Here is a 16,409-nt window from a genome sequence, read left to right as displayed (position 1 = left end):
GAGTCTTAAGTAGTTAGTTTTAACTTACATTTAACTTTCTGTTAAGCATGACTATTTGACCCATGATAATACTATTTTTTTCTTTTCTGTTTCTTTTTTGTCTGCGTTGGGTCTTCGTTGCTGTGCATGGGCTCTCTTTAGTTGCAGCAAGCGGGGGCTACTCTTCGTTGCGGTGCACGGGCTTCTCATTGCGGTGGCTTCTCTTGTTGTGGAGCACGGGCTCTAGGTGCATGGGCCTAAGTAGTTGTGGCATGCAGGCTCAGTAGATGTGCTGTGCGGGCTCTAGAGCGCAGGCTCAGTAGTTGTGGCACATGGGCTTAGTCGCTCCGTGGCATGTGGGATCTTCCCGGACCAGGGCTTGAACCTGTATCCCCTGCATTGGCAGGCGGATTCTTAACCACTGTGCCACCAGGGAAGCCCATCTTTTCTTTTTATATTGGTAAGACTGGGGCTAGATTACAGAAGTCCTTAAAAAGCTGGTAGAGTAGGCAGCTCTTGCTATTGGGTTGGCCAGAAAGTTTGTTCAGGTTTTTTGGTGCAAGGTTAGGAACTTTTTGGCCAGCGCAGTATTATAGGCAATAGAGAGCCATTAAAAATTGTCTCTTATTTCTAGACCCAAATTTAAAGGGCTTACGTGGTTAGTTCAGGCCCACTTGGATAATTGTCCGTCATAAGTCAACTTTCTTAAAGTTAACCTAATCATGGGAGTGAAATCCCATCATATTTGCAGTCCCAAGGATTATGCAGGGTAATACACCAGGGAGCAGGGATCTTGGGTCTTTGAATTCTGCCTACCGCCGACAGTCCTCATTGTATAGCTGACAGTAAGTATTGCAGTTGCCTCTGTTGTGTCAGTCCTCCTTAATACATTTATCAGTGGCCACAGATGGTGAGCTTCTGCAGCAGTGGTAATAGATTTCCCCTTGGGCTCCTAAGAGGAGTTTGGGCAGATGTAGTTAGCAGGAAGTAGCCAAGTGGTGGAGCAGTGTCTCTACATTTTCCTTTTCAGTGCTAGGAGGGAGATGGGTAATGGTGGCTCAGATGTATTATATCAGTCATGAGCAATGTATCCCATAAGTTTTAATTTATATTTTAAAATATACAGGTAGTCTAGTTACATCTCAACAAGAATACCACTTAAAAAACTTGTAGTGGAGCATAAAAGTTATTAGACATGGAGCTACGTTTCTGCCAATAACTCGACATTTTGAGGACAGATAGCATCCCTATTCCAATTTGAGATTGGGTACAAAAATATCCTAGGGCTGAGAATAGGCATAGTAAATTGCACCAACAAAAACCTTTTGTGAATTTACAGTGGAGGAAAAGTCTTCATTGAGTGTGCATGGAAAAATGTAATATAAACTCTTCATGCTTTAGTATAGTAGGTGGGACCTCATATTTTATATTAATTACTCTATATAATTAATTTTCAATGCAGATTCCAAAAGTGTTTTTGCACATGAGTTACTTACCTTTTTTTTTTCCTGTTATCTTCATCTTTGGTTACTTAGAATCCTCCTCCCCCTTCTGTTCCAGAAGTGTTGCATTAGTTTTTCTTTTCTTATTTTTATCTTCATATTTACTTTGATTAATGCTTTTACTTTAACCTTAAAATTTCTCCTAGTGCTTTAAAAAAAATTATGAGACAGTAACGTTATCTTCAGATGTCTCTTATTTTCACTCTAGCACTGTTTGAGTTGGCCTTTAAGACATGCTTATTTTGCATAAGTTTCTCTTCATGGAGAAGAGTCACTTTATAGCATTAACATTTCTAGGAATTGTTTCAAAATTTAGTTTATTGTCTTAATGTTAATAAGACTTCCAGAAGTCTGTTTTTTGTCCTATATCCCCAAAGAATATATTTGATTTTGTTGTTTTACTTGGGTTCTGTAGCATTTGGTTTGATCCCAGATATTTCAAAAAATTATAATTAACTTTTAGTCTTCTTTCTAGTTTATCCAGTAATTTAGAATAGTACTGCAAATACAATTATGCTGATAAGTTGGGAAAGTACTGATATGTATTCTTCAGTGGAAATAATTTTAATGATATTAATACTGTTAACTACTAAATATATTTAAGGAGATTGCTTAATAAATGTTAATACTGTATTCAGCTACTAGATAAAACTTTGTGGTGGAAGCAATAAAACATTGTATGAGTTAATTTTTGGTAAATTATAGAAATTTGTATAGCCTTTTATACAGTCACCAGTGAAATGTAACTGAAGTTAATTAGTGTCTAACCCTGACTATTAGAGTATACAATTTTGATGGTCAAATATTTAACTAGTGTGATCTATAATCATTGAAACAAACTAATAATACATAAAAGTCGATGTTGTGTGTGTGTATGAACTGATACATTTTCAGAGAATTAAAAATAATAGATTCCTGAATGGCTAATAAAGTACTTTAGTGATTGTTACTATTCATTATTGATTTTCTGAATATTATTGATAAAACACTGATCCCAATTTCTGTTTTACTCTTGATATCCACTACAATTATTTCCTTGGTGATAGGCTTGTATAATTAAATGTTAATCTAAGGCATAATCAAAGATGTGTGCTAAAGATCACATAACATATCCAAAGGTAAGTAGAAATAGTGATCCATCTACAAATACGTGGCTGCTTAGTGAAGTGGTTTAAGAGCCATGGATATTATCAAAGACTCTACTGAGCTGGACATGGCAGGCTGAATTGCTAAGTGAAAGAGGTCATTCAACTAAGAAATGGTTAAATGGCAGAGCTGGGCTTAAGACCCTGATCCTGCACTTCAGGTACATTGCTTTTGTACTGTGCCACAGCTGCCTTAGAGGGCTGAAGGTAGCTTTCGGCTCTTTTGTGCCTCCATTTAGAACTCCTTTTCCCTCCTCCTCTCGGTCACACATGAAAACACAGGAAAAAATATTGAAAGAAAACTTGGTTACACCCTTCTGTATACTGGATAAATTGGATCAATTAAGTTGTGGATCCTCATGGAAGGGGGAGGGAGCGCCTGGCTACTGCTCAGGGGTTTTAGATGGGAGTGTAATGGGAGAGCATGAGAGTGTTCTGTCTTTGGGTGTGGGAAAAGAGAAAGAAGTGAGAGAGGATGTAAGGAACCATGACTCTCAGGTGCTGGACCAATGAGTGTTTTTCAATTTGTGATGAATATTAATTTAGATTGGGGTACACTAGTGAACATAGTTACCATTTGTAGATGTATAAAAACTAATAGGATCTTACCAATTTAGAGAAGGAAAATTTTAGGTTAGGTGTAAAAAGTAATATAATTCCTGAGAAAGCTTATAATAAGTTTGTGACTAATAACTATATGGCATAATGACTTGTGCATTCCATGATTGTGTTTATTTTGTAGTGTTTCATTTAGATATATTATTTTTCTTTGATTTTCCATCTCTATTTAGGTAGCGATCAGCATACAATCAAAATAATTTAGATAAAACAATGAAAAATTTCTATATATGAATTCCTTGGAACCGTGACTTTAGCTTTGAAATTTGTTGCTTGGGCAGTACCCTCCCGTTAGAATGGCCTATTGGCTAAAGGAATAGTCCTGGAATAGTAACATATCTCAGTTTAGTGGGAAGGCCATGGTTCTGGCTGTAAAAGTTCTGTGGTCTTAACTGAGACCCATTTGGCCGTTGTGTATTATAGCATACTTACTTTAAGATGGGCATCTTTTTTTATAGCATCCTAATGTTTTTGGTTATAGGAAATTGAGGTTGATAATGAAGTGCAGTGTAAAATACTTAATACATAAAATAGTGTATAGTGTAGTAATGCATAGATTATAGGACTGGGAATCAGAAAGTCTCAGCTGTCCTTATGTAGTTTATGTCCTTATGTAGTTTAAGTATACAGCAAAATTGAGAGAGAGAACAAGAGAGAGACAGGCAGAGACAGAGACATTGATCTTTCTCCTTTATTTCTTCAAATGTTTCTCTACTTCTTTGAGACCCAGTTCAATGCCTTCTTCCTCTCTCAAGGCAATTGTTATCTTCCTCTTCTCTAAATTTACCCTTTATATTTTGTAGTTTAGTACTTAGTCATTTAGTTTTTTATATTTTTCATGAATTGTTTTCATGTCTTGGTCTTGGCAACCCCACCACACACACTTCTTACCTCTCCTCTTGCACTGCTAAATCTCAAACTCTTTGAGTGCAGGAGTCTTGTCACATAGGAATTTCTCCGTCATGTTCTCTGACACGTGGGCACTCAGTGACAAATACTTGAGGTTTTCTTTGGTTGCTCTATCTCTGACTCTATTTCTTGTTTGATTATATGAGTGTGCAGTATAAACAGTATAACACATATGATTTTAATGCTCTTAAACCTTTGTGATAGTTATTTAAGTATTTATAAATTTGTTATGTAGTTGATACATGAAAATGAACAACTATATGTTGTAGATCAGCATAGGCCATTAGTACTGCTGGAAAAACAAACCAAGGCTCATAGTTTTTATATGAAAAGAACTTTATTAATTAAAAAAAATTCAGTAGATTCTGATGTAGTTGCTCATGGTTTTAATCTTGTGCTTTGAAGTATTTTCTTTTTCTGGAATGAAGTTCTTGGTTGCGACTGTGTAGAAGAAGTATGTTAATTAGATTATATTTAGTTGGTGAATTTGTGCCCACAAGAATGTGACTTTTAAAAAGTTGTAAGTTGTGCTGGGTTTGGCAGCACATATACTAAAAAGTTGCAAGTTGTACAGTTCTTGCAGATAAGATTGTTTCCTGTTTTCTTTTGCATGTTTAGTACTTTTATATATTTTTCCATGAGTAGCCTTTCAGTTTGTCCATTTGTATCATTTGACACTCAGACTTTAAGTTCAGCTCTACCATCACTGGGGCTTACAAATGTTAGTCGTTTGAAATGTCAAAATTTGGATTTGATCCAAGAGTTACAAATAATATAAGCCTTTATATAAATATATCCAAATATATATTCTTAGGGGGAAAGGAATAAATAAAATACTGTGTTTATAGAGTGGTTTTAAACAGTTAGGCTTTAGAATTGCTATACGCCCAAAGTATTTCTCCAGTGAATTGCATACTGTATCAGTTCATGAATTGTGCTATAAGAAAGGTGTTTTTTTTTTTAAAGTGACAACTAGATTTAATAAATTAATATACGTTTTGTTTAAAGATGTACAGTGCACATTCTGTTTAATCCAGAGTTTTAGGGTATCCAGAAACTTCTGTTTACGCATATACAGACCTCAGACAGCAGTGATGTCAGAAGATGCAGGAAGGGCAGCAGAGCCTTGCACTGCTGCTCTCTGAATGCTGAGAACACAAGTCAGATACATTTAACTTAAAAATAATACTGAGAGATCACTGGGGAAAACCTCCGAAGAGAGAAGTCCACAAAAAAGGACACATAAAGGCAAGGGGAAGCTCAAGGTAGTTGATACAACCACTTTATTCTTGGGATGAATGTGGAGGTGGTGGAGACGTGCTTTGTTTGCCAGATTTCCATTCATAGTTCATGAGGCGTTGGCCCACAGGGTACTTGTCATTTTTAATATGTTCATAAAGGGACTTAAACTGGCAGACCTGGAAGGACAAGATTCCTGTCGATACCACGACTATCAGTAAAAGTGGAAAACCCCGCCAGTGGACCAAGTTTTGCATTTCCGCAGTTAACACCTAGTAAAGGAATGGTGCCGGATGTGATGATGTAAGGTACACGTTAGGAAAGCAAGAGCACAGAGATCACTGGCGCTGCCAGTTTCCGAATGCTATAGTGAAGGTCAGTGTTCCGGATGCCATCTGCCTAAACCTGCTCAATTACAGTTTTAAACCACCACTGAGGATCCATCAGTGTTATATAGCTACAGATTCTCACATGCAGGATTCCAGGTGCCCAGTCCTGTGATGGGAAAAAAAGAGGAGTTTGATCCAAGGGAACCCTCAGGGGAGCAGCAATAACCAGCTCAAACAGGAGCCCCAGAAGAAGCAGGACGACTCCAGCCAGCAGCACTGCAACTATCGAAGTCTTCATTATCATGCAGGACTACCCTTTAACCTTCTGAAGATCATTCTGCATCCCTGTGGCATCCATGTCGCCAGCACCGTCCCTGCCTTTATGGTTAGCCAGCAAACGTAGAAACCATAAGCAGCTGTGTAGAGCTCATGGATTTTGGCAGTCCCTGTCCAAAATGACATTAACCGACGGCTGGCAAATACTGGTAGAGTAAGGCAGATGAGCCTGGCCATCAGTAAGGTTCTTGCACGTGAAGAAAATCAACAAAAATATCCTGAGTGGAAAAATTAAAGGCCGACGGTAAGGCTGAAAGCCAGCAGGCCCTCCCTGCTGAAGTATGGCTTGGTGGGCTGCATACACACCTTCCCCCACCACAGGAATAGCGTTACTATTTCAAACAGGCTGGTTATTGTTCACTGGTTGGTTTGCACTGTTCTCATTTTCTTCCTGGTCTTCCACCAAATAGGAATGAAGATCCAGCAAGTTTCCAGCAGTAATGGTCCCTGCTCACACAAGCTCCTTCAGCCACTGCTGTGTGTGTCCCTGTTCAAGTAACACTGGTAAGATAACCTGAAGCAGAAGCAGCTCAAGGGACAGTTCACCCAGTGGAGCATCACTGCGGAGCGTGACGCTGTAGGGAAGAAAATTAGGCAGGCAGGAGACTCTTAATTACACGAATAGGTAGACAAAGCACCAGGAGCACGATGGAGCCAAAGAGAACCACTGACAAAATAAATCTTGGGAGATGCTTATAAATAGTCAAGTGAATCATTTCTTGTACTGGATTTTTAGAAATCTGGATCATTCAGATTCCTTAGAAACCAAAATACACCAGGTTGAAGTACCTGTCTCAGTAACAGAATGGAGGCAAAGTAGAAAACAGACACCATTCCTACTAGTTAATGCAGAAACATGATCTTTCAGAGAAGCAACAGACATTTCCAGGGAACAGATACCCAGTCACTGGCCACAAATGAGAGGGAACACTTATTTCTACCACCACTAACAAAGAGACCTTTAACAACAATATAGCAGACTCCCAGCTAGTGACGAGACCTGTGAAATTTAACAAGAGTTGCCAAGCCATGATAAATTATCAGTGTTATTGCTAAAAGTACATACCCTACTATGGTTGTGATTAGGCCTTCAAAATGAGATGCTTGGAGGTGTTCTTCAAATCCCAAATGAACAAGGGAGAAATGACCAGTGTGGTCAGGGTAAAATGCAAAACCAAGAAAGAACGGTGTGTATAAAGACACCACCCAGATGACATGTTCTGGAAACACTAGTCATCCATCAAGTCCTAGCATTCTTCCCCATGTAAACTCTTTGTAGCTCTGTCCCATTCTAAAGCATTGCAGTTCATGTGACATCAGCTGCATTTTCCCCACCTGTGTTGTCTTCCTCCTCCTCCTGTTCCACCTGCTCATCCTGGGCATCAGGGTTTTCCGGCATCAGTGCGTTCTTGGCTGGTGGCTTAGCATGCTGGTCGGCGGCAACATTTTCAGCACCATTTCCTCCCGCTGGAGCCTCATTTTGGTGATGCCTGACAGCACTGAAGGGCAGAGCAGCAAGTAGCATGTTGACCTCAATACTACTGAAAATCCTAAGAATTACAGAAAGCTAACACAATAGTTTGGGGGAAAAAAAGGCGTATACTCAGTTTAGACAATTTCAGATCGTTTTAACAATTTGACAATTTTCTGTTTTGCCTCTGTACATTTTTATTTATTTTAAAATTAAAGTGATATTTGTACATATGTAGTTTTAAAAATCAAATAATATTCAAGGCTTATAAAAATGGCAGGGCACCATCTCTTCTCATGTCCAATTCCCAGCCTTTAGGGGCAGTCAGTTTCAGTTCCTTCAGCTGTTCTGATGTGTCTTTATTTTTCTAAGTCAGTTCTGTTTTTTGTTGGCTTTTCATTTTAGACAGTAGCTACTCACTTTCCTTCTAAGAAAAATGAGGATTAGTCATCTTAATCTCTCTGCCGCCTGCAAACATTTATACATATTTCCCTTTCTCTCATCTTCCTTTTATAGGATATCAGGTTTGGGGGGTAAATTCTTTAGTATATAAATTATTATAACTATGCAAATATTTTTCACAGCCTCGTCACAAAATTCACTGTGATCGTATTTCCTTTCTTGTCCAACTTAATGTTTTCTGGAATAATTATCTGAGTTTGAAATTTTATGTACTTTGTGCCTATTAATTAATTTGCAATTCTCTGACAAATATAAAATACAATATGGTTGGACACATCAGATAATCTGTCAGTTCCTTTTTCTTCTTGGAGACAGCCTTCTGCCTCCTATTTAGAATGCAGACTTTCAAATAATTCTCCTGTTTTTCTCTAATTATTTTGTCTTGCTTTCAGTGTTGACCTGTGTTCCAAAGATCAGGGTCTGTGGTACACCCTCTCCAGGGATGAGGAGAAGATTGGTTTTGGGGTGAGGCCACTTAAATGAACTTTCAACCACTCATCTCGTTTCCAGCCGCACCCTGCATTTTTGTCTTCATTATGCTACCAATACCTGAATCTCTTCAGCATGAGTCAGCTTGCTGCTTTTTTTTTTAAATTGTGGTAATGTGGTAAAATATACATAACTCAAAATTTACCATTGTAACCATTTTAAAGTGTGCAGTTCAGTGGCATTAAGTGTATTTACATTGTTGTGTAACCATTACCACTGTCCGTCAATCTCCAGAACTTTTACATCATCCCTAACTGAAACTCTGTACTTATTAAACAGTAACTGCTTATTTATCCCAGCCCCAGGCCACCATTATTCTACTTTCTGTGTTTATCAGCTTGATGGCTTCTTCCGTTCAGGTTTAGGTTTCGGCTTTCTTGGTCTAGTTAGTTTAGTTACCTCTTTTTTTCCTAGCTTCCGAAATATTGTGCCTTCTCTTATTTGCTGTTGTCTTTCCCCATTCTCTTATCCTTATGGATTTTTTTTTTGCGGTACGTGGGCCTCTCACTGTCGTGGCCTCTCCCGTTGCGGAGCGCAGGCTCCGGACGCGCAGGCTCAGCGGCCATGGTTCACGGGCCCAGCCGCTCCGCGGCATGTGGGATCTTCCCGGACTGGGGCACGAAGCCGTGTCCCCTGCATCGGCAGGCGGACTCTCAACCGCTGCGCCACCAGGGAAGCCCCTTATGGATTTTATACTTCTAAAAATTCCTTTAATTTTTTAAGGTGAGGTTTCAGGAAGGGGTCAGGGCCAGTCATGATTAACCGAAGGTCTACTACTCCCCACCTCCATTCCTTATTATTAGTTTTAAAATATAGGTTTTTCTAAATTAGAAATTTAAATGTAGGTATGTCAAACAAATAAAGGCAGTTTTGTAGCTATACTGGCTATAAAATTAAGCTGGATAGACAGTCCGCTTCTTATTGCTGGTTCCCATTGTGTTGACGGGGGGTTTGATCACTCAGACCTATTGCAGCCCCATACTCTTCCTCCAGCAAACCTAAGATGGTTCCGCAGTGCTGAGACATGTTTTGAGCTACTGCAGCAGTTTCACAGCAGTGACCCTTCTGTGGGGAGATAGACTGTTAGCTACAAATTTCTGTACAAGTCTGTTATTCAAGGTGTAGTTGAGGTATTTCCTCCTCTGTGCAGCTTCTCTGAGTGCCCTAGCCAGAGTTAATAACGCCTTCTGTGCCATAGCACTTGTAAAAATTCTGTTTTATTCTAGCGAGGTTAGATCTGTCTACACTAGATATCTATCTTATGACGGTCTGTCTCCACCTTTCTTAGACCTAGTATTTCTCAAGGTTAGGAGAATACTCCCAATTTTGATACAGTTTTTGATCCATAATAAATAATTATTTACCTAATGAGTAAATAATCCACCTGGATTGGTTGAATTTCCTATTTTCTGGAACACATACTCTCATTGTGTCCTGTGTCACCAATGTCCACGGAAAGCTGTTCAGTGCTTTTTGCTTGATGCTGCGGGTCAGTTCTGTGTAGTGATTAGAAGTGTGGCTGCCAGAATACCTAGGTTCAAAAAAACAAGCAAGTTTCTTTTTTTTCCGGCTGCACTCGCGTGGCACGCGGGATCTTAGTTTCCAACCAGGGATCGAACCTGTGTCGCCTGCAGTGGAAGCGCAGAGTCTAAACCACTGGACCGCCAGGGAAGTCCCAAAACAAGCAGGTTTCTAATCTCTCTCTGTTTCAGTTTCTTTACCTATAAAATAGAGAGATTAATAATCGTAATATCATGTAATGTCATAAAGATTAAATTAATACATCTAAAGTGCTGGATCAGTGCCTGCTGATACAATGTTTTGTAGTCAATCTTTTTCATCTTTATGGGGACATTGCCTGCTATGATATCATTAGAACTTGATGGAAATAGATGATATGCAAAATCAAAGTAAAATAGCAACTCTAGTTACTATTAAAATATTTAGCTCTGAATTTTCTATATGAACGTGTTCTGAAATGATTTCCATGGACAATAGTAGATTAAGGCATATAGATAATAAACTGGGAGAAGTAATGTCTTCAGTGTGTTATATACCTACTAAAATACTGTATTCTTTAAATGTACTATAAAATAACCAAACACATGGAAATATATTTTAAACACATGGAAATACATTGAATGGTAATGTTAACGTTCATGTTCTTCTCTCCCTAAGAAGAGTTTTATGCAGCCCACTAATGAATTCGATATGTGGCATAACTGTTGTCTTCTAATTTGGGAGCCTGCTCTGTTTATTTTTCTCTTCTCGAAGTCTCTGACTGTGTGCTAAGGGGAGAGAACCCTCCATTCATTCAGCAGTCATGAGACTTGCTCATGTGCCTAGGCATTGTGGGTAAGGGAGAATAAGGCACAGTTGTTTTTCTTAAGGAACCATAATCTCTTCATCAATTCAGTAATATTAAAATCAGATGTTCTGGCAGAATATATTCACACTGTTTGACCAGAATTCCATTTATAATATTTTATAAATGGAATAAAAATGTGCACAGAGATTTATGTACAAGGTGTTCATTAAAATACTAATTATAAAAGCAATAAAAAAGATAGGACTTTTGGTACATCCATTATATTTTCCAGACTTTCAATTAGAAACATGCTAATACTTAAATAATTAAACTTTTACTTAAAAAAAATCTGTCCTGGTGGATTTACATGGGAGGATGGATAGAGGGTTAGGTCAGTTGAATTGCCCGATCCATTAAAAGGAGTGGTAAAGTGCTCAGGTCCATGTTAGAGCTCCAGTACCACCACTAGTGTATGTATGACTCTGGCAAGTTGGTTGTTTAAAATTCTGTAAACCTCGGTGTTTTTCCTGTCTGTATAGTGGGTGTAATAGTAGTTTTGAAGTTTGTCGTGAGGACTAAATGAAACAGTGTATGTAACCTTAAAAATAAAACAAATAGTTCAGTAAATATTTGTGGCTTACTGTTATTGTTTTTCCTTACACTCCTTTCCTCGTTAATAGTTTTTCTGAGTAACATTCTTCCAGTCAGTCTAAACAAGGAATGGCAATATTTTGCTTGGTCTGATAATTCCCATTGCTTTGTAATAGCCATCTAGAGGTTTTTGAGGCCTTTGCTAACCTCTACAGAGCTGTCACCTGTTACTTGCGTAGGCCAGTTTTGAAGAAGGGGAAATAGCAGTACATGTGCCTTGGGTTTGCCATTTTTGCGGTAAACCTTCTTTGTCTCTTTATACACATACTTATTCCCTGTTCTCTTCTGGGTATCATGTACTTTTTGTTCTTGCACTTTATTTTGATGGGGAGTCTGTTGGCTTCCTTTTTTTTTTTTTTTTTTTTTTTAATGTTTTGGCTGTTAACGGTAGTTTCATAGCATAAGTTACTCTTCATAACAGGGTAGTCATCCAAAGCTAGCCTTAGTTCTTTTTTAGACCTGCTTCTCCGAGGCCTCTCATGAAACGTAAATATAGCTAGTTTGTGAGACTGACTTGGACATGCCTCATTTAAAGAAGAGTTTGATTTTTTGTGAACTTTTTCTTCTTACTCTCCTGAGTACAGAGCTCCTTCTGTGTTTAATATAATGTGACCAAATACAAAGGAACTTTTCCATGAGGGATTATGGTGTCTTTTTAGAGCAGGTAGATTATGACCAGAAAATTCTTTTTTGTTGTTGTTAAATGGCATAAATTTAAATACGTGGTGTTTAGTATAAGTTATGTTCCGACAGAATCCGGGAAATAACAGCCAATAAATTATGACTGGTGATTAATGGAATAGCCCTCAGCACTTAGGCAAAAATGATTTTACACACCTTGGGAGTTATGGATACTATGAAAAGTTTTTACATTTCTTGATGATTTTTTCTACATTGATAAGTCCAGGGTATTTATAAATTATCGTAAGTCAGAACTTTATATTAAAAAGAGTATTAACAGTTGAGTTTTGAAATTACTTGCCTTGGATTTAGTACTTTTTGTCATTTTAAATCCAGAAATTAATACCATATGGTGTGCAATGTGCAATTAACTTTATTTTGAATCTGTTTGAAGAACAAGCTGAAGGTGTTTTAATGACATCACTCAGCTAAATCAGAAGATAGGTTCCTTGGGTAAGTTGCTTAACTCTCAAGGTCCTGTAACATAGCTCTAACGTATTATTGTCATGAGCCCTACAATTTTGTGGCCTTTTTAATTTTCTTTCACAAATCTCTGTCGAAATTCAGTTTTTTTCTTACTGAGTTTTTAATATGATAGCTATAGATTAGATGTCAATATACATTTCTAAATGCTTGATTCTTTTTTTTTAAATTTTAATCTGAAAAGACTATCACTTTTTAAAGACTGCTCTTTTGTTTAGATTGCTCTTTTATTCATTAAAACATTCAACTCTATATGGTAACTGGCTCCTGGGGTTAAAAAAGTACATATTTAACCCGCCATTTTCACACTCCCCACAAACCTTATATTACATTTATATTGACAAGTAATAAAATGAACAGATTTGAGTTTTAACATTCTAAACAGTGGAAAAAGCATTACTGAACTATAAAATGGCCATGCAGAGAAATCTGGCAGAGGGAGAGGAGTGTATTTTACATACTGAAAAATCAGCCTGTGGCAATCAGGCACTGACTTGCTCTGCACTGTTTTAACAGAGAATTGAATGGTTTTGTTATACGAATATTTTAGAGTTATTTGCTAAAACAAAATAGGAATGTTTAAGGCCTTTTGATGATAATTAAAATTTTTTGGACCTTAAAATAACCCTTAAGAGGAGGAGGGACTCCTTGGTTATAGAACCCCAAGTGAAAAGCTCCTGCTGGGAAGAAGGCGCTTGGGAATACAGTGAGGTTGATTTCAGGCATGTTGGGATAATTTCTCTTAACCTTAATGATACTTACTCCTTGCACATACGTATTTTCCTGTGTCATCACTTCTCCTTGTCTGTGTTCCTTTGAAATAAATCTAAAACTGATTAGACATTTCTCATATTCCAAATTAGGAAAATTATTATCCAAAATTTATAGAAATAAGGTTTCCAAAACTTCACAGGATAAATCCGTTGGTTGAAAGTGAACATTACTTTTGTGTTTCTTTGGAGAGATTAAAAACAGAATCTTTTTCCCCTGTGGGGGTGGGGTAGGTGAGAATGGATGTTCCCCCTGCCTGATTGTTTCCGTCACAATTCTTGGTGGCAGTAAAAACCAGTAAAAGCGTATCGTGTATTTTAAAAGGATATTGGATAGAGCTCAGTGGCTCATCAAATTGTTTTGAGAGTTAGAGAACCAGATTCAGGGCTGAGCAGCCAGAAACAGTGCCCGAAATCACATTGCACAACGATTCCCATGAGGTTGCCAGTGCCATCTAGAGACAGACTGACAGACGCCACAGCCTGCCCCAGTGACACGGCTAGCACTGGTTGACTATAAGTGCTGTCACCTCTGCCCCAGACTTGACCTTCCTGCAGTTGCTCCACCATTAGTGTGAGAGAGAGTTCTTTCTGGTCTCTTATTGTCCTGCTTGTTAGTTGCCCATTTCTTCTCTGGGCTGGGCATGTGTGTTTGGCATAGCCCGTGTCGTGGCCGTGTAGGACATGCGGAAAAGTGTCTCATCTTCTGAAATCATGAGATGGTGTGAAGTTCTTAAATTTAAGATGTGGAAAACTCTTTGATCTTCTGAAAACATAAGGTGGGGAAGTTCCCAGACTTAAGAAGGGAAATTCAGATGCTAGGCATACAAAAAGAGTGATAAACATTGACTGCATGTTTTAGATGTAATGTGTGCTGAGCCCTCACTATGTGCTAGGTACCACGCAAACTGTCTTACAGGTGTTATCACAGGCCATCCTCACAACATTAGAAATGAGGTAATAGGCTGAGAGAGTAAGTAACCTGCCCAAGATCATACACTTAGTGTCGAGCTAGGACACGAACTCAAAGCTGATTCCAAAGCCAGTGCTCATAACTGTTGTATTAAACTAACTCTTTTAATACCCCCTCTCCCCATATATTTAGCTCAAAATCCTGTAAATAAATCTGCTAGATAAACTCTACTAAGTTTATTAAAGTCATATGTATGGTATATCTATGTATTTAGGCATTTTAAAGGAAATGAAAATTTGTGGCTTTAATTTTATCTATTTTCAACTAATTGAATGATTTTTTTTTTTTCATTTTGTGGCTATTTTTCTAATTCACTTTGCCACAGGCTACAATCTGATAAAATGCTTGCTTTCTGAATATCAGTGCTTAGAAGCCAGTTAATAGAGTGTAATAGAAGTCAGCAAGAAGGAGAGGGGACATAGAGTGACCAAAATAGAGGCAGGGAGGAAGAAACATCACACACATATACACACACACAGCCCTGGGAGAGGGAGAGACAGAGACAAATATATATGGAAGGAATGGGGGGACACATGCATGTTATTCTATATAAATATTCTATATAAAGCAGCATCCTTTATAGCCTTTTTTATTTGCATTGGTAAGTTGAAAACGATGAAATTCCTCCTCTGCTTTAGGAAAGTCATTAAGGCCTTTTTTTTTTAAAGTTAGAATCAGTGCTTTCTTTAAACAATAAGTTTTAAGCCTTTATACCAGTTTGCATTTTAAATTGACTTACGTACTTCTATTTTAAAGCTAAAAAAAGTGATATCTAGGAGTGAAACAGGAGCTGTTATTTAACTTGGGACATATCCAACTTGGTTTGGGGGGAAAATCATAAAGGCACACTCTCGTAGTTACCATGATGTCACCGAAGCTAGAGTATTTCTTCATGAACCACAGCTCTTGTTAATTATTCCTTTAGTATGAGTCTGTCTGTTCTGCATATTTTTCTTTGCTACCAAGACAGCACTTTATAATAATGTTATTTTGTTCACTTGTGCCTTTGGGACTAAATGGGAGGCTGTAATTTTTGTGAAATTGAGTAGATCAAATGCCCTTCCACATACATACTGTTGTAAACAGTCTAAATGTGAGTTGGGTGATAGAGAAATACTTAATGTAAGGTAAATGTCCATGATGTTGAAAGTGATTTTTATTCTCTAAGTATTATATTTTTAATATTGAATATACTATGCTTTTTGTCCTTACCCTAATCTGATCTTTCCTAGAATATAGATTTAAATTTGAGAACTCTTATTTCTCTGTGAATTTTTTTATTTTTGGTCCAGTGCAGGCTGTATACAATGGGTTTTTGTATAAATGCAATTGATGTTATATATATACTCTGCTATTCCACTACTTAACTTTGAGATTTATTCCTCTTTTATGAACTGGTTTAGTGGACCAGCAATCGTCAAATGGGCAGTAGTCCTTTTATTAAGCTACCAGGTTGAAAACAGGATATTGGCATATACTTTCTTATCTTTATGAACATTAGCTAATGGTGCATTTAATTAGTCATCTAAGTAAGAAATGCCATAATGGGCCAGAGCAGTGATCCATCCGGCACAGACTGTCCTAAAAAGCTGCACCAAGGAATCAGGTTACTTATTGGAATTCTGTCATCACTAAAGGATACATAGGCCATTTCTAATTTGCCTTAATTTATATACTGTACTCAGAATTCATGCATTCATTTAAACTCTTCAACATTGCGATCCGTTCTGATTACATATGCTATGTATGTATTAAGCTAAAACACCTATTTTAGATCTGTTGGAATTGGTAATTCTAGGGTAGAATACCATTTATAATATGAACTTCAGTTCTTTCCTTGCTCATATGCTTCTTCAAGTTTCTTCACCTATAAAATATAAAATGATTTCAGTTTTTTTTCCCCAGTCTCAAAATCTGTTATTTCTAATATGGCCAAATTATGAGATTTTTCACCCTCCTTACCATTTTTTCTTTCTACGTGCAATTTAAATATAGAATATTAGGCAAGTTCTTTATGTATAATGAAGGAGGACCAAGTTATAGAGGGCCACTGAATTCCTTTGA

General features: G+C 37.6%; 1 protein-coding gene and 1 pseudogene across 3 annotated transcripts in view; one reads left to right on the top strand and one right to left on the bottom strand.

Moving 5' to 3' along the window:
- YEATS4 (YEATS domain containing 4) overlaps positions 1 to 16,409 on the top strand; it is a 145,342-nt gene that overhangs the window by 106,052 nt on the left and 22,881 nt on the right. For all 3 annotated transcript variants that reach the window (XR_012324613.1, XR_012324611.1, XR_012324612.1), the window contains exons 9-10: positions 6,468 to 6,561; positions 8,383 to 8,455. The gene's annotated coding sequence lies outside the window, so the exon portion shown is untranslated. The remainder of the gene's footprint in view (positions 1 to 6,467; positions 6,562 to 8,382; positions 8,456 to 16,409) is intronic.
- LOC117314311 (E3 ubiquitin-protein ligase MARCHF6 pseudogene) lies at positions 4,479 to 7,582 on the bottom strand (annotated as a pseudogene).

The sequence above is a fragment of the Tursiops truncatus genome, chromosome 11 (genome assembly GCF_011762595.2).
Source record: "Tursiops truncatus isolate mTurTru1 chromosome 11, mTurTru1.mat.Y, whole genome shotgun sequence".
Taxonomy (NCBI): domain Eukaryota; kingdom Metazoa; phylum Chordata; class Mammalia; order Artiodactyla; family Delphinidae; genus Tursiops; species Tursiops truncatus.
This window is presented reverse-complemented; position numbering and strand designations above follow the sequence as displayed.